This window comes from Octopus bimaculoides, chromosome 10 (assembly GCF_001194135.2).
Source record: "Octopus bimaculoides isolate UCB-OBI-ISO-001 chromosome 10, ASM119413v2, whole genome shotgun sequence".
In the NCBI taxonomy this organism is placed as follows: Eukaryota; Metazoa; Mollusca; class Cephalopoda; order Octopoda; family Octopodidae; genus Octopus; species Octopus bimaculoides.
In genome coordinates, this window is record NC_068990.1 from 50,380,851 (window position 1) to 50,389,238 (window position 8,388).

General features: G+C 39.8%; 1 protein-coding gene across 2 annotated transcripts in view; it reads right to left on the bottom strand.

Moving 5' to 3' along the window:
- LOC106878624 (protein IWS1 homolog) overlaps window positions 1-8,388 on the bottom strand; it is an 863,399-nt gene that overhangs the window by 813,346 nt on the left and 41,665 nt on the right. The window lies entirely within an intron of this gene.

Here is an 8,388-nt window from a genome sequence, read left to right on the forward strand (position 1 = left end):
CTTTATCTTATGATATTTACTTTGTTTTATATTATACTAATTTATTGTGCTTTTAATTGTTAATTTTTCTATATGTGATAGTGGATTTTCATCGATGAGTTCTTGAAACTTGGTTATTTTCCCTAAAACTATATATTTTATATGTATTTTATCTATAAAGCTCAATTTAATTTTGATTTTTTTATAAATTGATTTTAATTGAGTTTTTACCTGTAATTTTGGATTTTGTCCCTAATATTATTATATATATATATATATATATATATATCACCTTGATCATCTTGACCAACCAGTCTGTCATGTGTCCATTTGACACCGCTAGTCACAGCATGCTGTCCACTCCTCTCTGGATTGCGCCTGCCTCATCCACATGGTCCCAATCGCCTTCCTAAAATTCTAACTCCACCGTCATGGAGGCCTTCTGAGTGGTCGTTTCCACTCGTGTGGGTACCACTCAACAACTGCATGGGTCCACCGATTATCGGTGAGCCGGGCGACGTGTACAGCCTATCTAAACTTGCTGCGTGTATATTCTACGATGACATTCCTCACGCCGGACTTCTGTTTGATGACCTCGCTACTGATGTGCTCTCTCAACGAGATTCCAAGCATTGACCTCTCCATGGCTCTTTGAGCCATTACCAGTCTCTGCTCTTCTCTCTTTGCTGTAGCCCATGCTATATAAGAAGGGCGATAGAGAAGATCTAAAGAACTACTGACCCATATGCCTGCTGTCTCACGTGTACAAGCTGTTCACAAAGATAATTCTGAACAGGTTATCATGTCATCTTGACCAACAACGCCAGTTTCTGGAAGAACTACAGCATGAAGGACCATATATTTACTCTAACACAACTTCTTGAGTGAGTGAATGAGTACAAGCTGCCGGCGATCTTTCGATACTAATCCATTTTTTGTCATCTCTTTATTTACATCAATTCGGCAGTTTCCGTAAAAAGTGTTGTGTTAGGGAAGTGGGAAAGGACATGAAAGAGATAGAGAGAGCACGATTTCTTTTGAAGTTGGCATGCTAACAGTGGCTGTGGTAAGCAGCAAACAACAAGCAATCTCCCTCCCTTACACACACATACCAGTTACCTCTCACCTTCTCTCTCTCTCCCTCCCTTACACACACATGCCAGTTATCTCTCTTTCTTTCTTTCTCTCTCCCTGTGTAAGGGAGGGAGAGAGAGAGAGAGAGAGAGAGAAGGTGAGAGGTAACTGGTATGTGTGTGTAAGGGAGGGAGATTGCTTGTTGTTTGCTGCTTACCACAGCCACTGTTAGCATGCCAACTTCAAAAGAAATCATGCTCTCTCTATCTCTTTCATGTCCTTTCCCACTTCCCTAACACAACACTTTTTACAGAAACTGCCAAATTGATGTAAATAAACCCATGTGGTCTGATTTGATGTTTCTGGGCATTGTACCGAAAGATGACCCAAGCTGCCTCTTTGCATTGCGTTAGTAGACTATGAGAAGGCCTTCGACAGCGTCAAAACCAACACAGTGCTGAACTCACTGCAGAGGCAAGGAGTCGAAGCGCAATATGTGCAACTGCTCAGAGAGGCAAATTCCAGATGCACTACCGACATAGCTCTGCTGTCATCACCCGTACGAGTGCCGGTCAAGAAGGGAGTGAAGTAAGGAGATACGATCTCTCTAAAACTTTTCACCGCATGTCTCGAATAGATCATCAGAGGCATCAACTGGCAAGGTGGTGTCAACGTCAGTGGCAAGCTACTCACCCACCTCCGTTTTGCTGATGACATCGTAATCATCGCTGAAACCATTGATCAGCTTCAGACCATGCTGACGGAGCTCGACATCAAAAGCTCTGCAGTAGGTCTCAAGATAAACCACATGAAAACGAAGTACATGCGGTCCGACAACGTACCAAAAGGTCGAATGGTGGTCGGCAATGATGAAATAGAGGCGGTAAAGGAATATGTCTACCTGGGACAGGAAGTGAATATGTGCCGAGACATCAAAAAGGAGATCTTGCGGAGAATAAGGGCCAGATGGAAGGTGTTTAATGGCATAAGGGATGTGCTCAAAAGAAGGTTGGACAGGACCACCTGCGCCAACCTCATAAATAGCACAGTTCTACCTGCAATGTTATATGGTAGTGAAACATATATATATATATAGTTGAAATTTATACAAAAACGAAAGATGAAGACAGGTGTATGAACAACAAGCAAGTATATTAGTTTGATGCTCAGGAAAATGAAAAAGTCTTTTACGTTTCGAGCCTACACTCTTGAACAGAAAGGAATAAGAGAAAATAAACAGAGAGTGAATGAAAAAAAACTTGTATATTTCGGTGCAGGAGTGGTAAGAAGTTTGGTTTCAAGCCACAACATTTTGAGTTCAGTCCCACTGCATGTCACTATGGGAAACTGTCTTCTACTACAGCCATGGGCCAATCAAAGCATTGTGAGTGGATTTGATATACTAGGAGGTGTGTTGATGAAGAATTTATAAAGTTAGTGTATTTGCATGCTGTTGACGCACCCACATGCATGCTGTTGACACCTGGCAGGTGTGAGAGCATGTGCCATTGCAGCACATTGCTGCAATCACCATTTGTTGGTATATTCCTGGATCATCCCAGGAAACCCATCAAGCAGAGTCCCAGTCAATCCCCATCTACGCGAGATACTTCCTCATCTGCCATGACCATGTGGCATGTGATCAATCAGCATGAACCATCAACCCAGCTGGATCCTCAGTGAAGAGAACATGATAAGCAGAGTCTAACTTGAAAAATCGACCAACATAGCCAGATAGTTTGAGCTGGTACACCATAATCATACAAGTAACAGGATGAGTCTCAGTTTCACAGTAGAGTTATTAGTTGGATACAAAATTTGACCACTGGTAACCCATAATCCTGTGAAGCATCCTGGTACTAAAGAAGTTCAGGCACCTCCTAAGAGCCCTGGACAGTGTCCAAGTCTCACAACTACAGAGCAAGACAGGGAAGTTCAGAGACCTAAAGACCCAAACCTTTGTCCTCCTGCTCAGATATCAGCAACACCAGCATCCTTGTGCAATGAGTCCACAATTGTACCAGCTTGTCCAAGTCTTTTTAGGACTTCAGACTCACAGCTGATGCTGTTATGAAACTCACTGCTGAGATATGTGAAGCAGTCAACAACTTTGACATTCTCACCCACAACAGAGACAGACGAGGTAAAGTCCTCCAAGAAGCCAATGAAAAACTGGATTTTTGCCTTGACCCAAGAGACTAAATCCAAGTGGTTCAGCTTCATCAATTCAGTGAAAGGGGAGTCATCCTTAAAACATCCAGAGGCTCAGCAAGAATAACTGCATCACAAGCAAAATCTAAGCCTATAATGCTAGTTTCACCAATGAATGCACCACAACTCAATTAATCCACCATTCAGTCATAAAACAGAGTGGGAGCCAAGACACAACTCTGGTGAACCCCAAGGAAAAAGTCAGATGCTGAGCCCCATATCCAAACTGTACTGACTGTTTCACTGTACAAGGCCAACATCTACCCAATCAGTTGTGAAGGTACATCTCACAACTCCAGAATTCCCCAAAGCACACTTCCTGCCTACCAAATCAAACACCTTGTAGAAGTTAACACAGGCCACAAGCAGCCTCTACCAAAAGCTCCTTTTACATTCATTGAGTTTGCAGAGAATCAGGATCCTATCAGTACTTGATCTCTTAGGCCTGAACCCTGACTGCTCCAACTGCTGAGACACAAGCAGATGATTTTGCATTCTGTTCAGGATGACCCTGGAAATTACTAGGAACTGAGAGGTGTGTAACAGCCCAATAATTGATGTAGTCTTGGCAATCTTTTTTAAGTGGGATAAATATGTTCCTCTTCCAGTCAGGCAGTATGATGCTACTGCTCCAGATTGAGCAGATGATTTGACACACTCAGGAATTGATATGAAATTATCCTGCATCACAGGTTTATTTCATGAATCGATTGTAATTCAAATGGGTGTTTGAGGAAGTGAATGAACAATAATGCCATTACATCTGCTTCATATTCACATATATTACATAACTCTGTATGTAGTATGGAATCAATAACATAAGTAACGCTCATAACATAGATTTGCCTTCCATTTTCCTCAATTATGTGTGTATGTGTGTGTGTGTGTGTGTGCGTGCATAAGATCACTGTACAAAAGACTGCATAGTGGAGACCAAGGAAGATACTATGATACAAGGTGCAGATGGAATCAAAATAACTGATGAAAAAGCCAAACTAGAAAATGGAAGAACCACATCCAAACTATCCTTAATCGCCCAGAACTCATAATCTCTACTGAAATAAAAGAAACGGGTTAGGACTTGGAAATCAACACTAGAGAGATCACAGTGAACGAAGTCATAAAAGCTATCCATAAATTAAAAAATGGCAAATCATCAGGATTAGATGGAGTTTGTGCTGAGATGCTTAAAGTAAAGGTCAAAACATTACCAATCATTTTCCAAAATATTTGGATCAATGAAGAAATACTGAACAACTGGAAAAAAAGGACTCATTGTGAAATTACCAAAGAAGGGTGATGTATGAAACTGTAATAATTAGAGAAGAATCATTCTATTATCAATCACCAGTAAAATATTCACCCATATCATATTACAGCACATCACAGCAGCAGTAAACCAATTACTTTGCCAAGAGCAAGCTGGATTCAGGAAAGGAAAATCATGTATTGACAATATTTTGGTAATTTGCCAAATACTTGAACAATCCCATGAATGGAACTCATCTTTGTGCATGCTGTTTGTTGACTTATCAAGATCAGAATCAAACAAGGATGCATGTTATCACCAATCTTATTTTCATTAGCAGTGAATTGGTTGATGCAAAGAATGACAGAAGAATATAAACAAGGTATAGAATGGAACACAATTCAACTAGAAGATTTAGATTATGCAGACAACATTTGCTTGTTCTCATGCACACCTGAAGAGTTACAAGACAAATCTGAAAGACTTAGCCAACACCATAGGTCTCAAAATCAATAAGAAAATGTACACTCTTTGTAAAACTATAACAGATGCTGACCATGTGACTTTGAACAACAAACCAATCACAAATGTTGACAAATTCAACTACCTAGGCACGAAAATAACAATGGATGGAGACTGCATTCATGAAATAAATACAAGAATCAGCAAAGCCAACCAATCATTTGGTATGTTAAACTCAGTATGAAAATCATCAATACTCAGCAAGAGCACCAAAATACGATTTTACAAAAGCAACATACTTAGCATCCTCCTCTATGCAAAGGGTTAACAATGGAACAAGCTATCAAGGATGCTTTCAGTGTTGGAAGGTAGAGTGATCTTGCTGTCACCTCCTGTGACACAAGGCGCAATGAGAACCGAATGAAATGAATGAATGAATATATATATATATGTATGTATGCATGTACCAAAAGGATGTGTTATAACACTATTCCACATATACAAAAACAGCCATACCAACAATCTAACATACCTCCATCATCAGCTGCCTCACAGATATCATTATGGTTTTGACACCTGGGCAGTACCATTCAATCCAGCAGTGTCAACAGCACTAACATAAGTGTTGTTTGGGAGCAAACATACCAAAGAAACCACAACTTTCAAACACATTTACCCTATGTACAACAGTATCTGTTAATAAATTCAATAAGTAAATCAATAACCAACTCCTAAATATGTAACCAAACAGCAACCAAACCTTTAAATCATACATTTTATTCCCTACAGTCTTCCATAGTATAATAAAAGTGAAAGCTTAATAATCACATTCATTCAATCTAATTATAGGCAGAATTAAACATTAACTTTAAAATTAAACTACAAGAAACACACAAATCTATGTACATCTGTATCAGCATTATGTATTCATTCAACATACATAGCAGTATGAAGAAAGGCTGTGAGCTTGCTCCAACCCTGTTTGGCATCGTCTTTGCAATCATGCTGAAACATGCATTTGGGACACTAACTGATGGTGTTTACCTTCTACAAGATCAGACAGTAAACTATTTAGTCTGTCAAGGCTGAAAGCAAAATCCAGGGTGCGCCAGGTACTTGTCAGAGAAATGCTGTTCATGGAGGATGCAGCAATGACAGTGCACTCTGAAGAGCAAATGCAGCACTTCGTGGACAAACTTTCAAATGCCTGTCAGGAATTCAGTCTGACTATCAATCTGAAGAAGACCAAAGTACTGGGCCAAACACCCCACCACCATCACCATCAACAATTACAAGCTGGAGGTAGTCCATGAATTCACCTACCTCAGCTCTACCATCACTGATGGCTTCTCCTTGGACCCTGAGATCAACAGGTGAATCAGACAAGCATCCTCCACATTTGCCAGGCTCACAAGGAGAGTCTGGAAAAACAAAAAGCTGGAAGCAAATACCAAGACTGCTGTCTATAAGGTGTGCATCCTTAGTACCCTACTTTATGGCAGTGAGACGTTGAGCCTCTACTCCAGACAGGAGCAATGTCTCAATGTCTTCCACCTTCGTAATTTGAAACACATCTTGGATATCAAGTAGACTGACCACATCATCAACAATGAAGTCCTCAACTGCGCCAAGATACCCAGCTCCAGCAGTGTTGTTTGTGCTGGCTCAGTCATGTACATAGCATGCCAGACGGAAGGATCCCAAAAGACCTCCTGTATGGGGAATTGGCCACCAGCACAAGAACACGAGGATGACCTCATCTTCATTTCAAGGACGTCTGTAAGAGGGATATGAAGATGCTTCATTAGGACGTCCTGAGAGTGGGGGGTTGCAAACAATCGCCCACACTGGAAACAAATATTGTGAAAGGAGATGAAGCGAATGGAAGAAAAGCAGGAACTTGCCACCAAAGAAATGTGCACTCAACAGAAGGAAACACCAGTAGTGCCAGCAGAGAGCTCCTTCAACTGCAGTCACTGTATGTGCAACTGCCACTCCCATGTAGGCTTGTATGGCCACAAAAGATGCTGACATGATTTCTTTGGGCGCAGATCCATGTTCTCTCAAGACCAACAGATGCCTACTACTATATATGTAGATAAACATATTTATATATATACATATATATATCACATACATATAAGGGATGTCCATTAAGTGGACATCCCTTTTGCTAGAAGAAGACCATCTACGGTCTGACCACTAAGAAAAGATTGTTCTCAAGAAAATTCAGCAAACACCAGAACATAAGCGAGCAAGACAAATGAAAAGATACAAAATATAAAGAATTTAATCATAGACCGGTTTCGTTGTTAACTTACGTAATTGTCTGCAACTCTTTAGTATGATCATCCTTTGCAATATAATTTGCAGAGCTATACACGAGACGCCCGCATGAGATTGAACATGTATATAGTTCTACAAATTACATTTGGGGTTATGTTTCAAAAGTCTTCGTTTTGGCGCACCAAATACCGGAAATAATTCTGCAGAAAATAATTCTCTGCAGTGAATTTTGCTGGTTAGAGAACATAGTTATTTAAATTTAAATTTAAATATATATATATATATATATATATACACACACACATACACACACACATATAAACATGCATACATATATACACACACATGCACACATATATGCACAGGAAGACATGGGACAAAGTACTGAAGGATGACCTCTGGATACTGAACCTCTCAGATGAGATGACAAATGACCAAGATACCTGGCAACTTGCTGTACTCAAAAAGACCTGTCCTCCAGAGCAGAAGTGTTAAAGCCACTCCCACTGGTGAAGAAGACTAGCCTGCAAGAGTTGTGTTCCAGTATCACACAGAAAGGATTCATGCTAGTGCCATGTAAAAGAGCTTGTGTGGTGCCATGTTAAAAGCATTCAGCATACATTGTAAAGTGGTTGGCATTAGAAAGGCATCCAGCTGCAGAAACCAAACCAAATCAGCTGGTCAAACTGTCCAACTCATGCCAGTGTGCAAAAACAGAACCTAAAGGATGATGATGATGATGATGATATATATATATATCTATATATAGCTATACTATAAAAGGCAGATTTTCTCTGTGTGTGTGTGTCTGTATGTTTAAAATTCATACATTTACACAATTCCAAATTTCTTGGATTAAACAATCGCAATTAATATTCTAAATACAATTTGTTAGGTCACTGCGTCATTTTTTCACTCCAAAAAATTCCTAATAGCGAATAAAATCCATAAAACTACAGAAGTAAACATTTTCTCCCTAATAAAATCTAATTTCCTCTTTCTAATACAAATCCTTTCAACTCCTACTTTCTCTTATGGAACTTTACGAACAATCCAACAACAAATACAAAAAGAAAGGAAGGAGAAACACTGACAGTAAAAGAAAACTATTTCAGTATCAAAACTGA